The sequence below is a fragment of the Ochotona curzoniae genome, unplaced genomic scaffold (assembly GCF_017591425.1).
Source record: "Ochotona curzoniae isolate NIBS_2020 unplaced genomic scaffold, NIBS_Ocur_1.0 contig_2235, whole genome shotgun sequence".
Taxonomy (NCBI): Eukaryota; Metazoa; Chordata; class Mammalia; order Lagomorpha; family Ochotonidae; genus Ochotona; species Ochotona curzoniae.
Window position 1 is genome coordinate 3,710,486 of NW_024465384.1, and position 16,542 is coordinate 3,727,027.

At 43.4% G+C, this 16,542-nt stretch overlaps 1 long non-coding RNA gene across 1 annotated transcript; it reads right to left on the reverse strand.

The window, feature by feature from the left end:
- Positions 1-1,060: 1,060 nt before the first annotated feature.
- LOC121151073 lies at positions 1,061-14,386 on the reverse strand. The gene is made up of 3 exons (XR_005883117.1): positions 14,253-14,386; positions 5,300-5,304; positions 1,061-1,088 (listed from the first exon to the last, which is right to left on the reverse strand). It is a non-coding gene; the product is annotated as an uncharacterized LOC121151073 (long non-coding RNA).
- Positions 14,387-16,542: the final 2,156 nt, after the last annotated feature.

The window sequence follows — 16,542 nt, forward strand, 5'->3', positions numbered from 1 at the left end:
CCCCTCGCATGAGGAACATGGACACACCTGCTCTCCCCAGATCAAAAGTCTTCAGGTTTTGTAAATATTTTACAGGAGAAGAGCATTTTGATGATTTTGTAGTGTAACTTGCCAAAGCGGTGAGCTGGGCGGTAATTTATAATCGAGCTACAGATCTCATTGTTGAACAGCTGGCTTTTGAAAATGCACCTCCAGGTTGCCAAAGCTTATTTCAACCAGTAACAAGACCAGGAGACTCATGAGACTATGTTCCAGCTTGTGCTAAGGTAAATCCATCTTACATGCAAGGGTTAACTATTGCTGGAGCTCTTCAAGCTCAGATGTTAAAGAACATTAGATGCATGTGTTCGCTATTCAGTGGTGCTACTTTTTTTCAGGGTGATATACTTTGTTGTTGATGTTGTTGCTGTTGTTGTTAATGTGGCTGTTATGAATTGATGCCAATCTGAAACACTAATATTATTTCAACCCTGTATCTCATGCAATAAGATATTGTGAAGTAATCAATGAATCAATAATCGATATGAGTCAGACTGCTTCTGATCTACATCAAAGAATTGTAAAACCTAATACACTTGAAGGGCTCTATGCTACTCAGATAGGGGGAGGGAGAGCAGAGAAATCTTACATCACCCAAGAAGGTGTGAGGAAGATGGGAAGTATAACCTATCAGGATCATAACTGGTAACTCATAGACAACAGACTCAAATCAGCATTAGACAATAGCAAAACTACGAGGGCATATGGGGGCAATCAGGAGCAATCCCAACAACCTCTTAACAGGAGGTCATATGCACAGAGCAGGGGGGGACCCCACAGTGCAGCAGGCAGACAGGAGGAAGCTTGTATCCCAACTCTGAAAACTCCTAGATCCTCACCAAGGACTATCACTACGAGCTCCGAGGACTACATCCCAACCGCCAAGGAGACCACGGGGAATTGGAGTGCCTTTGGAGGCCAAGAACTCGGAGGTCACCCATTTCCATTTGGGTCTCCCACATGGGATGGAAGAAGCCCATACCCCGCCTTGCAGGATCCAAGGTCATCGGAATGACAACCAGGAGCACTTAGCGGTCCGCAGAAACAAACTTCCTTCAGGACTAGGGAGAGGAGCTTTGTCTGGTTCTTGCCTGGTTCTAACTTTGGGTCCCTACTCTCTCTCATGATGACCATCAGGATTGCTCCAGAAACCCCTCAAAACAAACAAACAAACAAATAAACAAACAAAAAAAAAACCCTAGAATAGATGGAGAACAGCAAGGAAAGCTTAGAAACAGGAAATGGGCAGTGGGGATGCACTTAGAACTCACCGGGTGGGACACAAAGATTGGTTGCTCCTCACTAGGGTATTGAAAATTTCTCTGCACACCCCTCCTAAAACTGTTCACCTAAACTGTTGACATATCTCTTGTTACAGTTATAGACTACCCAAAAAACAGCCAGGTTCTGCAAAGTCATGCTTCAACACTATTAACTGCTAAATACAAAAATTAAAATAGACATGAGACAGCTGAATAGTAATCTATAGCCATTTTAAGGTGTATAGAACCCAGCTGTATATAAACTAATAATTATAATGTCAATGTAGAAGTCATAGGATATGGTTCAGAACTTGTACTCTTGTTGTTGTTATTGTTTCTCTCTCTCTTTGAACATGCTGGTTACACAATACCATGTCAACTAATTCCATTACGTTATAAATCGCTACTGATGTAATGTCGGGGCTTTCAATTGATTGGGATGATACTCTTTCAGCTGTACCTTCGGACCAGAGACTGTCTCCCCAAGAAACTGTTGAACTTATCGGCACAATAAGATGCTGCACTCTATGCTTTGTAGATGCTTGCAAGGAAAAAAATCTCAACTCAATTTGACCTGTGGTAATGCAACAAGATGGAAGAATCTGCCACGGGGGGGGGGGGGGGGAGCGGGGAATCCCAGTGCCTGTAAAACTGTGTCGCATGATGCAATGTAATAAAATAATAATAATAATAAAAGAACATTAGATGTCAACAAAGAAGAAAGCAAGAAACAATTGCTCTTCATGTGGTGGAGTCGGGCATTTCAGCAACAGCGCTCCCACCAGAAATTTGTCTCACAATTTCAAACAGGAAAAAACATATGGACACTCTTAAACCCAATTTAAATATTCCTCGCACCAGCTGTCCACACTGTGAGAAGGGATTTCATTGGCAAAAAGCTTGTCGGTCTAAATTGCACAAGAATGGGACTGTCCTATTACCTTGAGGTCAATCTAACATGAGTTATCAGCCTGTAGAGGGTTACATGCCAGGAACTGAGAGGTGGGCTCAGTCCTGGACCCCCCAAGTAAGGAGGACATTGTATGGATATTGGCTCTGAAGGGTACAAAACTCAAATGTTGACTGCTGCATTAAACACTAGATTAGAGGAAAATAGACTTAAATGTCACACTTGCGGCAAATTGGGTCACATGTGCAAAGATTGTAGTAAACAAAACACCCAAAAATCTGGTACACAAGTTATGGCTTATCTAAAAGCCTGCCACAACATGACGACTTTGAAACATCCTACCCACCTGGCAGGGCTTAAAACCTTTGCTGTCGAAAAGCAAATGAATGTTAAAAGCTTTCATTGTGACAGACTCAAATACCTTCAACATCAACGAAAAATGTGGCACTAACTGCTAACGATCACTACCCCCAAATACGTCCTAAATACCATAGAGGCCTTCATTGGACAAAAATATATACATCTAAAATGGATCATGAAACCCAGTGCCTGTGGTCAGAGAACTCCTGGCAGGGCCAGTCCCAGGCCCTGCACAATCAGAGCTTTATAAAATACCAATATTTTATCCAGTCAGTCTGTGCCTTTAGAAGAGTAGCAGACTTAAACCCTGATACTGAGAGTGGAAATGCTACTTAAAAGTTGTTATCTTTCTTGGCAATTAATTATACTACCTACTGTTCAACCTCCCCATCCCCCAACTAGATGCTTGTAATAACAAGGGCCTTTAGAGTGGCTACATCTTCCTTGCATGAATAAAAAGGTTATGACTCCTTATTGTACTTTGGTCACCACCTTAATGATAAAGAGATATCCTCGGCATAAGAAGCAGTCCAAGTCCATGCAGGACTCAAGCTACTTTCCAAAACGGACTGCTGATAAGTAACTTACGGTTGGACCCTTGGGCTCCCTCACCCTTTCCTGAGATGGCTCTGTATGCACTGAAATGTGTATTAAGTGTATTGTTACTGTCTCGATTCTTCCCTGACGCGTGGTACTGTTGTTATCTTGAGAAAACCGTCATATGTAATGTTACCGTAAACTTGACTGACCCAAGGTAGGATGCTGCCACTCTTTATGCATTGGACTACATTCCTATAGCTTTATCCCATCCATAACTGCTGGGGTCCGTGCAGTAGGTATGGATGACACGAAGGTGTGAAGAGAACAGCTCCCTGCTTGGCAGGGCCTGGGGAGCTTCCAGCTGTTTGGCAGGGCCCGGCGATTTCTCTCTGACCACCTTGACGCAGTCTCACCCCCTGTTTGCATGGACACTCAAGTATCCCACTAAGAATTCTGTAATCTATTGAGGCATTGTTTGCCCCTGTGAGATGGCTTTAGCAACTACTGTGAGCTTAAGAGTTAATGTTATTGATAATGTCTTAGTGAGTGGGCCTTTAACTGCGCACAGGAGTACAATTAAACCCATGCCATTTCTGGACACCTTATTGTGTGCCTACCCATTGCCCTGAAATCGGGCCCAGACATATAGCATGCCTTCTGGGAAACGGCTTAACAAGACTTTTACAAACTAATGGAAGTGATGGGAGTATGAGCTGAAACTGCTATGGCAAAAATATAGTTGCTGTGACCTTAAAGGTTAACCTGTCCTTGCAACTCTTTAGAGCATAGAAAATGTAGCTACTTTAGCCACTTTCATAATCTTTTAACTAGAGGAAATATAGGATGATTCTATTAACATCACAGAGATATACTTTTGATTATTGTTTGATTGCTTATGAGGCTGTAGAGCCTGCAGTCGTAGGGGGATTTAATGTTTGAAATTTTTTGTCTTAGACCCTTATATTTTTTCTCTTTTGATGTATTTCTCCCATTATGTGATAGATAAAGTTGTGAAAATAAAATGTAGTAAGAATGTTTTACTAATTAGTAGGTAACCATCTGTGCCTTGGCCTTGGAGTTCTGGCTGTCACCTAGTGGCCACTTCTGAAGAATGAATAACGGCTTGCTTTAAAGAAACTGATTATAGTAACTTACAGAATTATCTTTAAGAGCACCTGGTTGACCATGAAGTAAAAATTAATTGAACATCTGTGCATGCTGTCTCAGTTCTAAAGTAAAAGATAAAAAAATCAAACGTTTGTGCAGAAGTTTGTGATGTGTCTAAGAAAATAAAAAGAACAGCTTCTTCTTGAGCGAGCGAAGCTGAAAGCAAGCGAGCAAGCAAGAAGCAAGCAGGCAGAAAAAACGCAACAAGTGTCTGTGTCTTTCTTTATCGCCGACTCCACGCACCCTTCCCGAGCTCCGAACTCAGCTGGAGCTGGACTCCGGCACATAACGCTTTGTGGTTTCCTTATTTTAAGGTCTGCCTTTCTTACCCTCATTGGATCTCTTGCAGCTTCAGCGACTGCCCTTACCCAACAAGTTCATACAGCTCATCAGGTTAATACTCTTTTTCGTAATGTTAGCCTGCCTTATTTACCCAGGAGAGTATTGATAAAGATTTAGAGGCTAAGACGAACGCATTAGAAGAGGCAGTGATTTCTATTGGCAATGAAACTTAAAACCCAGATTTGGTGCCACTTGCCAAAGTATTTTCAAATGGATCCGTATCACTCCTCTCCCTAATAATGAGTCACCTGTCTCTTGGAATGATGTTAAAACTCATCTCCAAGGTGCATGCAATAGGACTTCTACTACCCTTAGCATCCAGGAATTACATGCCCAGATTTGTGCCATCTCTTACTCTCACCTTCTGGCCCCTTCCATGGAAGGTGTTGCTCATCCATTTTTACATTCTTTCATCTTTTATTTCTGATAAGACCTTTTCTTCATTCTTTACTAGTTTGGGAATCATGCTAATTGTTCTCCTTTTTGTGTTTTCTTGTTCCAGTCATCTTCCGACCATTCAGCTCCATGATTCAACCCACTTGTACAGCGCTGCACCTCCTTCAACCTAATAAGTAGGAAATGCTGAATTCTGTGCACAAGGTGTGCATGGCACGAAGGTGTCAAGAGAACAACTCCCCTGCTTGGCAGGCCCGGCACACTCCTTTCTGGCCACCTTGACACAGTCTCACCCCCTGTTCACAGAGACACTCAACCACCCCACTACAAATTTTGTCATCTATTGAGCCATTATTTGCCCCTGCAAGATGGCTTTTGCAACCAACATGAGCTTGAGAGTTAATGTTATTGGTAATGTCCCGGTGAGTACACCTTTGACAATTTACACACAGGAGTACAATGAAATCCATCACGTATCTGCACACCTTATTGTGTGCCTACCCATTGCCCTGAAATCTGACCCAGATATATAGCATGCCTTCTGTAAAACGGCTTGATCAGATTTTTACAAAGTAATGGAAGTGATGGGAGTATGAGTGGAAGCTGCAATGGCAAAAAATATACTTACAGCGACTCTAAAGGTTAGCCTGTCCTTGCAACTCTTTAGAGCATAGGAAATGTAGTTGTTTCAGCTGCTTCCAAAATGTTTTAACTAGAGAAAACATAGAGCAATTTTATTACCATCATACAGATATACTTTGCATTATTGTTTGATTGTTTATGAGGTTGTAGAGCCTGCAGTGGTAGGGGGATTTACTGTTTGAAACTTTTTCTCTTAGATCTTTTCTTTCTCTTCTCTTTTGATGTATCTCTCCCATTCAGTGATAGATAAGTTGTGAACATAAAACGTAGTGGGAATGTTTCACTGATTAGTAGGCAGCCATCTGTGCCTTGCCCTTGGAGTCCGGACTGTCACCTAATGGCTACTTCTGAAGAGTGACTAACAACGCTAAAGAGACTGATGACAGTAACTAAAATCAAACGATTGTGCAGAGGCTTGTAATGTGTCTGAGTAAATAAAAAGGACTGCTTCTCCTTGAGCTGCAGCAAGAAGGCATCGAGTGACAGTGTCTCAGTCTTTTGTCACCGCCGACTCCACACACCCTCCTCGAGCTCCGAACTCACCTAGAGCTGTACTTGGGCACGCCCGCCTACCTTTCTCACTAAAACTTTTCCTCGTGGCCATCACATTCCTGCTTTTCGACTTAGACATTGCCCTTCCCCTTCCCCTTCCCGGAGCTACTCAAACCAACAACTTAATGTCAATACTCACCATCGCACTACTCCTTAGCTCAGTCTTAGCAATAGGCCTAGCCTACCAGAGAATCCAAAAAGGCCTAGCGTGCGTGGAATAGGATAATTACTTGAAACGAAACAAATGATTTCGACTCATTAGATTGTGGCTTACCCAGAATTCTCAATATGTCTATTACTACCTTAAATATTACAGTAGCTTTCCTAATAGCTCCATTTGGCATATTCGTTGATCGATCTCCCCTAATATCCTCACTACTGCGCTTAGAAGGTAGAATACTATGCCTGTTTGTACGAGCCACCACTATTTCACTCAATAGAAATTTTACCCTGTCGTTTGTATCCCCAGTCATCTTATTGGCCTTCGCAGGCTGCGAGGCTGCCGATGGATTGGCTCTACTAGTCATCATATCCAACACAGTTGGCCTAGACTATGTACATAACCTAAACATCCTACAGTGTTAAATAATCCCCACAATTATACTCCTACCATCGACTTGATACTCAGAAAACAAAACACTATGAATTAACACCACAATCCACAGCCTCCTCATCGGCCTTGTGCCACTACTACTAATAAATCAACATAACGTACACAACCTAAACCTCTCCCTCATATTCTCGTCTGATCCATCATCTACCCCCCTCTTAATCTAACATTCTGACTACTACCACAAATACTAATTGCCAGCCAAAACCATCTCTCCAAAGAAAGCCCACCACGAAAAACATCTATTTATTTCAATACTAGTTCCTATTACAGATCTTCCTACTTATGACATGCTTGGCTACTGAACTCATTTAGTCTACATTCTACTTGAAGGCACCCTTATTCCAACACTTACTACTATTTCTTACTGCGATAATCAAACAGAACGACTCAATGCATAAAACTACTTTTTTATTTTATACCTTAGCACAAGCCTTCCCCCCAAATCAGAGGTAAAGACTCTGGCAGCTGTGAGGCATATCAATGCTTTACCTCACACATGCTTTTAGGACAGGCCACTCATGTTGGGATTTCAGAACAGCTTACTCTGCCTAAGCGGAAGTTACAGTGTAAGAGCTTAGAATAACTGCCTGATTCTGCTTCTGTATATTGCTTTCTGCTGAGCTAGAGTAGAGCCATGTTAGAACAAGTATAGAGAAGTCATTTCATGAAACAAGTAAAGTTTTAGTTTCCCAGAAATGAGTCAGACAATTACAGGAATACAGAAGATAAAGAAGCAAGGCCAACGCAAGAATGTAATGGATAGAAAGTGACAAGGATACCGACTGTCAACAATTGAGAAAATATACAAAGTTAAGGGACCCCCGGACTATCTAATCTGAAAGTGAGAAATGCTGACTTTTATGCAGAGTTTATGATTTTACCCTATAAAAACTGTTCCAAAATGTTTCTGATGCGCGCAGAGTCCTGGGTGCCTCCACAGACTCTGTTGCCCATTCGCGAATGCTCAATAAAATCCTCATGCGTATTGCAGCCTCTGCGTTTGACTTGTTTTGCCAATGACGGTGCGGCTCCCCTCCACGGGGTTGGACTCTCCCCGAGTCTAACATTTTGCTGCATTGGCCGGGAATGGAGCGACTGTCTTCAGCAAACAACTCTCGCAGAGGGAGGTAAGACCGATCGGAAAGTGTGTTTTTGTTTTTGTGTTGTTCTGTACTGTCCTTGTCCCCCCCAGTCTTTGAACGGTACCGGCTTGATCTTGTACGCCGGGGGATGCTCCGGTGCCTTGCAGACGGGGTGAAGATCATGTCACCCTCGTCTGGCCTTGTACGCCGGGGGATGCCCCGGTGCCTTGGAGACGGGGTGAAGATCACTTCACCCTCGTCTGGCTTTGTGTGGTCGACCTTCTTGTATTTTGTATCGGGCCCTTAGGAAATCTTGCATCGCGCGAATCCTGTTTGTGTCATTTGTTTTGTAATTATTGTGTGTGGTCTTTTGTCTTTCATTATGGAACAGACTGTGATGATTCCCCTTAGTTTGACTCTTGACCATTGGACTGAAGTTAAGGACAGGACTCACGACCTCTCCCTCCCGGTTAAGAAAAGATCTTGGCAGACTTTCTGCTCTGCAGAAGGGCCCCGTTTTCAACCTGGGCTGCTTATCATCCAAGCAGTTTAAAGGATTGTTTTTTCCAACAGGTCCAAAAAGCCACCCTGATCAGCAGCCTTATCCTGGTTTGAAATCTTTCTGGGAATCCCCCCATGGATCCGTCTCTGGTTTTCCCCTTGCCCGGCACAGGTACCGCTGTGGCTGCCCTGAGGTCAACAGATTGACCCAAGAAGACTTTTATCGGATCCTCCTCCTGTTTCACTCCCTCCGAGGGACCACTGCGGGAGTAGGCAGGCCGGGAACCCCAGACACCACTGTGGCCCTCCCTCTCCAGGCATTTAGGCCTCAAGGGACAAAAGGCAAATGGGTTGCAGCCTCTGCTTTATTGGCCTTTCTCTTTCTCTTCAGCAGATTTATATAAATGAAGTTAAGTGTCCTTTTAGAATCCCTGGTCTTTTCCCACCAGCCCTCCTGGGATGATTGTCAGCAGTTGTTGCAGACTCTTCACCACTGAGGAGAGAGAGCGCATCCGCCTAAAAGCCCGAAAAAATGTCCCAGGACCTGATGGACGCCCTACTCAATTGCAGAATGTTGTAAATTTCGGTTTCCCCTTGATGCGGCCGAATTGAGATTTCAACACCGTTAAAGGTAGGGAGCACCTCCGAATCTATCACCAGGCTCTCGTGGCTGGTCTCAGAGGGGCCGCGACGCGTCCCACAAACTTGGCTAAGGTAACAGAAATTCTTCAGGGGCCCACTGAACCCCCCTCTGTGCTCCTCAATTGCCTCATAGATCCAGAGGCAGAGGAACAGAGAGCCTTAATGACTATGGCTTTTATAAATCAGGCAGCTGCAAATATAAAGAAAATGCTTCAAAAATTAGACGGGCTAAAAAAAGAAATTCCCTGCAGAATCTAGTAAAGTAAGTTTATAAGAGGGACAGAGTAAGTGCATAAGAGAGACAGAGAATAAAAGAGAGAGAGAGCAGAAAAAGATTAAAGATGGGAAATAGGAAAAGAATTAAGGATAGGAAATAGGAAAGAATAAAGAATGGGAAATAGAAAAAGAATTTAATGAAAATCCTGGCCACCGTAGTCAAGGACAGGGAGAAAGATAAAAAAGAATATAAAAAAATAGGGACCCTGGGCAACTGGCGGCCTAGAAAAGCATTAACCAAAGACCAATGCGCCTATTATAAAGAAAAAAAGACACTGAGTTTAAGACTGCCCAGAAAAGAGAAACAAAATTGAGAGCCCAAATCACCTTTACAAGAATGAGACCCCGAGTAATAGATGGAGATAGTCACTTTTTTGCAAGTACTAACTGTATATAAAATTAAAAAATGAACATCACCTCTTTAAGATACCCCTGCCCCCTGGTTGCCAACCAGACTGGATAGACCGGCGCCCAGCAACGTGGGCAGAGACTGCCGGAATGGGACGAGCAGTGAGACCTAGCCCCCTTCCATGCCGATGAAACCTCTGCCCTGCTAGAAGAACTGGCTCAATTGGGACAACGGACATCTGCAAAGAAGGCCCAGATCTGCCAGAAGCCAACGGCACGTCAGGTTTGTGAATTCTGAGAATTGCTGGGTTCTGCAGACTGTGGATTCCAGGGTATACAGCCCTGGCAATACCCTTAAAGCCTTTGATGGGATCGAGCAGGCCTTACTGACCAGAACCTGCTCCTGAATTTGGAATGGATAAAGTTTGCCCCTATAGCCCATTTCAAAGCAGCTGCACTTCTGCCGGACATCAACCCTGGAGAGGTGGAGCCTCATAACTGTCAGGAAATTCTGGTCGAGACAGCAGGAATCCGTGATTTAAAAGACCAGCCACTGGCAGATGTGGAAGTTACCTGGTTCACAGATGGTAATAACTATATGGCAGAGGGTAAGCGGATGGCAGGGGTGGCGGTAATGCATGGACACAAAGTAATATGGACTAGTAAACTACCCGGGGGAATTTGCCCCCCCCCAAAAAAAAAGCAGAACTAATGACATTGACTCAGGCCCTGAGGCTAGCAGAAAGAATAAAGGCTACCAACTCGGGAGGATGGAGACAGGCCATATTGTCCTTCCAGAAGAAAAAGCTAATGCTCAAAAAGACTGGTTTACATTGGACTTAATTGAAAAAATAGTCAAGTACTGCACACCTTGCCAACAAGTTAATTCCCGTGGAAGAACCACAGTAACAAGAAAGAGACTGAAAAAAAAACAGACTTGAAAAGTTAATTTCATAGAGGTCAAGCCTACTAAATACGGGAACAAATATCTCCTAGTCTTCGTGGACACCTTTTCAAGATGGACGGAAGCCATCCCGACCAAGAAAAAGACTGCCATAGTAGTGGCTAAAAAGATTTTAAAAGAAATCATCCCCTGGTTTAGAATACCACAGGTAATAGGGTCTGACAATGGACCTGCCTTTGTTGCCCAGGTGAGTAAATAGGTGGCCACTATACTAGGGATTAATTAGAAATTACATTACACTCATAGACCCTAGAGCTCAGGTCAAGTAGAAAGAATAAACAGAACCTTAAAGGAGACCATGAGTAAATTAACCTTAGAGACTGGCTATTCAGATTGGATGGTGCTCCTACCACTAGCTTTATTCCGAGTATGAAACACCCCCTCCATATTTGGATTGACTCCCTTTGAAATATTGTATGGAAGCCCGCCACCGGCATCCTCTTTTTGTGATTTTGATCCTACCATATTCCCCCATTCACACTCGTTGCAGGCGCATCTCCAGGCCCTCCAGACAGTGAGAGAGTACATCTGGAAGCCACTTGCTGACCGTCCTACTGACTACTCCAACAGCCCTGAAAGTCGACGGAATTGCTGCCTGGGTACATGCCTCCCACATAAAGCACCCCAGGCCTCCCTGTGCCCTCCTTGCCTCCGCCCTCCCAGCCAGCCCTATGCAAATCCCCACAGGCAGGCTCCGGGGGCTCCTGCTCCCAGCACGCCTAGAGTCTGCAGATAACTTTTATAACAAGCCAGATGATATTTAATGTACTGTGTAAGAACTCTTGTTTGCAGTATTTATGGTGTTAATGACCTCTTGTAAGTTTCCTGGGGGCCACCCAGTGAAGGGTTTAATTTGTTCTAAAAGAGTCTACAGCTAGTGATGCCAGAAGTGTCTTGCCTGCAGCCCTTGGGTCCTGGCTGCTGGTTCCTGTATATTTAGACCAAGCCTAGTCTGCATTGCTTTGCTATAAACCTGTCCTGCAGTGTGAAGAGTGGCTGGAGTTTAGGGCTGTAGAGACAAAACCATAGAGACATCATGCGCCTGCACTGTCATAAGCGGTGTAGCTTTAAGTGCAAAGCTTGGTGTAAGAGGCAAACCTCTTACTGCCCAGACCTCTGGTAATTTCTGGGAGTTCTAGCCCAGTGTAGACCGAAACTGAGCTTTCCCTCACACTGTGGGCTAAACTCCCTCCCTGGCTGCTGCCAGGCACTTTCATGTCAACCCTCACAGTCCAAGCCAGCCCCCTGTTTCTGATGGCCTGCAGAACTCCAAATTACTGCTCCAGTGAATCCACTCCATACCTTTGACCCTTTTTTGTGCCCCAAATAGATGCTCTGTCCTTTACTTGGAGATAAAATGCAGCTTCCCAGTGATTAATGACTCACAGTGCCTGCCCCAAGGGAGCTGGCCAAGTATACTGCTGGCCCTTGGGCAATCCTTGTAAGAAAGTGACTATCAGAGAATAGGCTGAGAGATTGTGCAAGTGCCCTTGAATTTGGGTACGTTTATGTTTGTTAAAAGAATGTGTATGACCGTGGGGGGATGTGTGCTTATTGGCGTAAGTGGATGTTGACAGTTGCCTCCCTCCCTCTGCCCCGCTGGGCCGGCAGAGGGGTGGAAGTGCACCGTGGTGAGTAATTAAGAATGAAATAGTGCAATTAGAAGGCTATGAAAGAGTGTGCCAAGTAGAAAATGAGTGGTATTTACTTTAGATCGACTAAGACAGGTTAAATAAAAGACAGAAAGAATTGTCAGCCCAACAAAAATGGTTTAAAAACATGTTTTCTCAATCTCCCTGGCTAACTACTCTCGTTTCCACTTTAACAGGACCTTTATTATTATTGTTACTCCTTTTAACTATAAGACCTTGTATTATTAATCGCTTATTATATTTCATGAAAAATAGATTGTCTGTAATTCAAGCATTTGTATTAACCAGTCAATATCAGTTCTTACAAGAAAATGCCTATTAATGCTTATATTTTAAGATTAAAAATATGTCCTAAAAGAAAAGGGGGGAATGTAAGAGCTTAGAATAACCGCCTGATTCTGCTTCTGTATATTGCTTTCTGCTGAGCAAGAGCAGAGCCATGTTAGAACAAGTATAGAGAAGTCATTTCATGAAACAAGTAAAGTTTTAGTTTCCCAGAAATGAGTCAGACAATTACAGGAATACAGAAGATAAAGAAGCAAGGCCAACGCAAGAATGTAATGGATAAGAAAGTGACAAGGAATACAGACTGTCAACAATTGAGAAAATATACAAAGTTAAGGGACCCCCGGACTATCTAATCTGAAAGTGAGAAATGCTGACTGTTATGCAGAGTTTATGATTTTACCCTATAAAAATTGTTCCAAAATGTTTGTGAGGCGCGCAGAGTCCTGGGTGCCTCCAGAGACTCTGTTGCCCATTCGCGAATGCTCAATAAAATCCTCATGCTTATTGCAGCCTCTGCGTTTGACTTGTTTTGCCAATGACGGTGCGGCTCCCCTCCACGGGGTTGGACTCTCCCCGAATCTAACAACAGCTTATCTTTTCCCTGGTATGAGGAACATGGACACACCTGCTCTTCCCAGATCAAAAGTCTTCAGGTTTCATAAATATTTTACAGGAGCCTGAAGAGCGTTTTGATGATTTTGTACTTCAACTCGCCGAAGCGGTGAGCTGGGCGGTAATTTACAATCGAGCTACAGATCTCATTGTTGAATAGCTGGCTTTTGAAAATGCACCTCCAGGTTGCCAAAGCTTATTTCAACCAGTAACAAGACCAGGAGACTCATGAGACTATGTTCCAGCTTGTGCTAAGGTAAATCCATCTTACATGCAAGGATTTACTATTGCTGGAGCTCTTCAAGCTCAGATGTTACAGAACATTAGATGCATGTGTTGGCTATTCAGTGGTGTTACTTTTTTTCAGGGTGATATACTTTGTTGTCAATGTTGTTGCTGTTGTTGTTGATGTAGCTGTTATGAATTCATGTCAATCTGAAACACTAATATTATTTCAACCCCAAACAGCCTGTATCTCATGCAATAAGATATTGTGAAGTAATCAATGAATCAATAATCGATATGAGACAGACTGCTTCTGATCTACATCAAAGAATGGTAAAACCTAATATACTTGTAAGGCTCTATGCTACTCGGAAAGGGGAAGGGAGAGCAGAGAAATCTTACATCACCCAAGAAGGTGTGAGGAAGACGGGAAGTATAACCTATCAGGATCATAACCGGTAACTCATAGACAACAGACTCAAATCAGCATTAGACAATAGCAAAACTACGAGGGCATATGGGGGGAATCAGGAGCATCCAACAACCTCTTAACAGGAGGTCATATGCACAGAGTGGAGCAGGCAGACAGGAGGAAGCTCATATCCCAACTCTGAAGACTCCTAGATCCTCACCAAGGACTATCACTACGAGCTCCGAGGACTACATCCCAACCGCCAAGGAGACCACGGGGAATTGGAGTGCCTTTGGAGGCCGAGAACTCGGAGGTCACCTATTTCCATTTGGGTCTCCCACATGGGATGGAAGAAGCCCATACCCCGCCTTGCAGGATCCAAGGTCATCGGAATGACAACCAGGAGCACTTAGCGGTCCGCAGAAACAAACTTCCTTCAGGACTAGGGAGAGGAGCTTTGTCTGGTTCTTGACTGGTTCTAACTTTGGGTTCCTACTCTCTCTCATAATGACCATCAGGATTGCTCCAGAAACCCCTCAAAACAAACAAACAAATAAACAAAAAAACCCTCTAGAATAGATGGGGAACAGCAAGGAAAGCTTAGAAACAGGAAATGGGCAGTGGGCATGCACTTATAACTCACCGGGTGGGACACAAAGATTGGTTGCTCCTCACTGGGGTATTGCAGATTTCTCTGCACACCCCTCCTAAAACTGTTCACCTGAACTGTTGACATATCTCTTGTTACAGTTATAGACTACCCAAAAAACAGCCAGGTTTTGCAAAATCATGCTTCAACACTATGAACTGCTAACTACTAAAATTAAAATAGACATGAGACAGCTGAATAGTAATCTATAGCCATTTTAAGGTGTATAGAACCCAGCTGTATATAAACTAATAATTGTAATGTCAATGTAGAAGTCATAGGATGTGGTTCAGAACTTTTACTCTTTTGTTGTTGTTTCCTCTTTCTCTCTTTGAACATGCTGGTTACACAATACCATGCCAACTAATTCCATTACGTTATAAATCGCTACTGATGTAATGTCGGGGCTTTCAATTGATTGGGATGATACTTTTTCGGCTGTACCTTCGGACCAGAGACTGTCTCCCCAAGAAACTGTTGAACTTATCGGCACAATAAGATGCTGGACTCTATGCTTTGTAGATGCTTGCAAGGAAAAAAATCTCAACTGAATTTGACCTGTGGTAATGCAACAAGATGGAAGAATCCACCATGCGGCGGGGGAGCAGGTTTTGGGGAGGAGGGGGAATCCCAGTGCCTGTAAAACTGTGTCGCATGATGCAATGTAATAAAATAATAATAAAAAAAGAACATTAGATGTCATCAAAGAAGAAAGCAAGAAACAATTGCTCTTCATGTGGTGGAGTCGGGCATTTCAGCAACAGCGCTCCCACCAGAAATTTGTCTCACAATTTTAAACAGCAAAAAACATATGGACACTCCTAAACCCATTTTAAATATGCCTCGCACTGGCTATCCACGCTGTGAGAAGGGATTTCATTGGCAAAAAGCTTGTCGGTCTAAATTGCACAAGATTGGGACTGTCCTATTACCTTGAGGTCAATCTAACGTAAGTTATCAGCCTGTAGAGGGTTCCATGCCGGGAACTGAGAGGTGGGCTCAGTCCTGGACCCCCCAAGTAAGGAGGACATTGTATGGATATTGGCTCTGAAGGATACAAAACCCAAATGTTGACTGCTGCATTAAACACTAGATTAGAGGAAAATAGACTTAAATGTCACACTTGCGGCAAACTGGGTCATATGTGGAAAGATTGTAGTAAACAAAACACCCAAAAATCTGGTACACAAGTTATGGCTTATCTAAAAGCCTGCCACAACATAATGACTTTGAAACATCCTGCCCACCTGGCAGGGCTTAAAACCTTTGCTGTCAAAAAGCAAATGAATGTTAAAAGTTTTCATTCTCACAGACTCAAATACCTTCAACATCAACGAAAAATGTGGCACTAACTGCTAACGATCACTACCCCCAAATACATCCTAAATACCATAGAGGCCTTCATTGGACAAAAATATATACATCTAAAACGGATCATGATAGCCAGTGCCTGTGGGCAGAGAACTCCTGGCAGGGCCAGTCCCAGGCCCTGCACAATCAGAGCTTTATAAAATACCAATATTTTATCCAGTCTGTGCCTTTAGAAGAGTAGCACACTTAAACCCTGATACTGAAAATGGAAATGCTACTTAAAAGTTGTTATCTTTCTTGGCAATTAATTATACTACCTACTCCATCCCCCAACTAGATGCTTGTGATAACAAGGGCCTTTAGAGTGGCTACGTCTTCCTTGCATGAATAAAAAGCTATGACTCCTTATTGTACTTTGGTCACCACCTTAATGATAAAGAGATATCCTCGGCATAAGAAGCAGTCCAAGTCCATGCAGGACTCAAGCTACTTCCCAAAACGGACTGCTGATAAGTAACTTACGGTTGGACCCTTGGGCTCCCTCACCCTTTCCTGAGATGGCTCTGTATGCACTGAAATGTGTATTAAGTGTATTGTTACTAACTGTCTCGATTCTTCCCTGACGCGTGGTACTGTTGTTATCTTGAGAAAACTGTCATATGTAATGTTACCGTAAACTTGACTGAACCATGGTAGGATGCTGCCGCTCTTTATGCATTGGACTGCATTCCTATAGCTTTATCCCATCCATAACGCT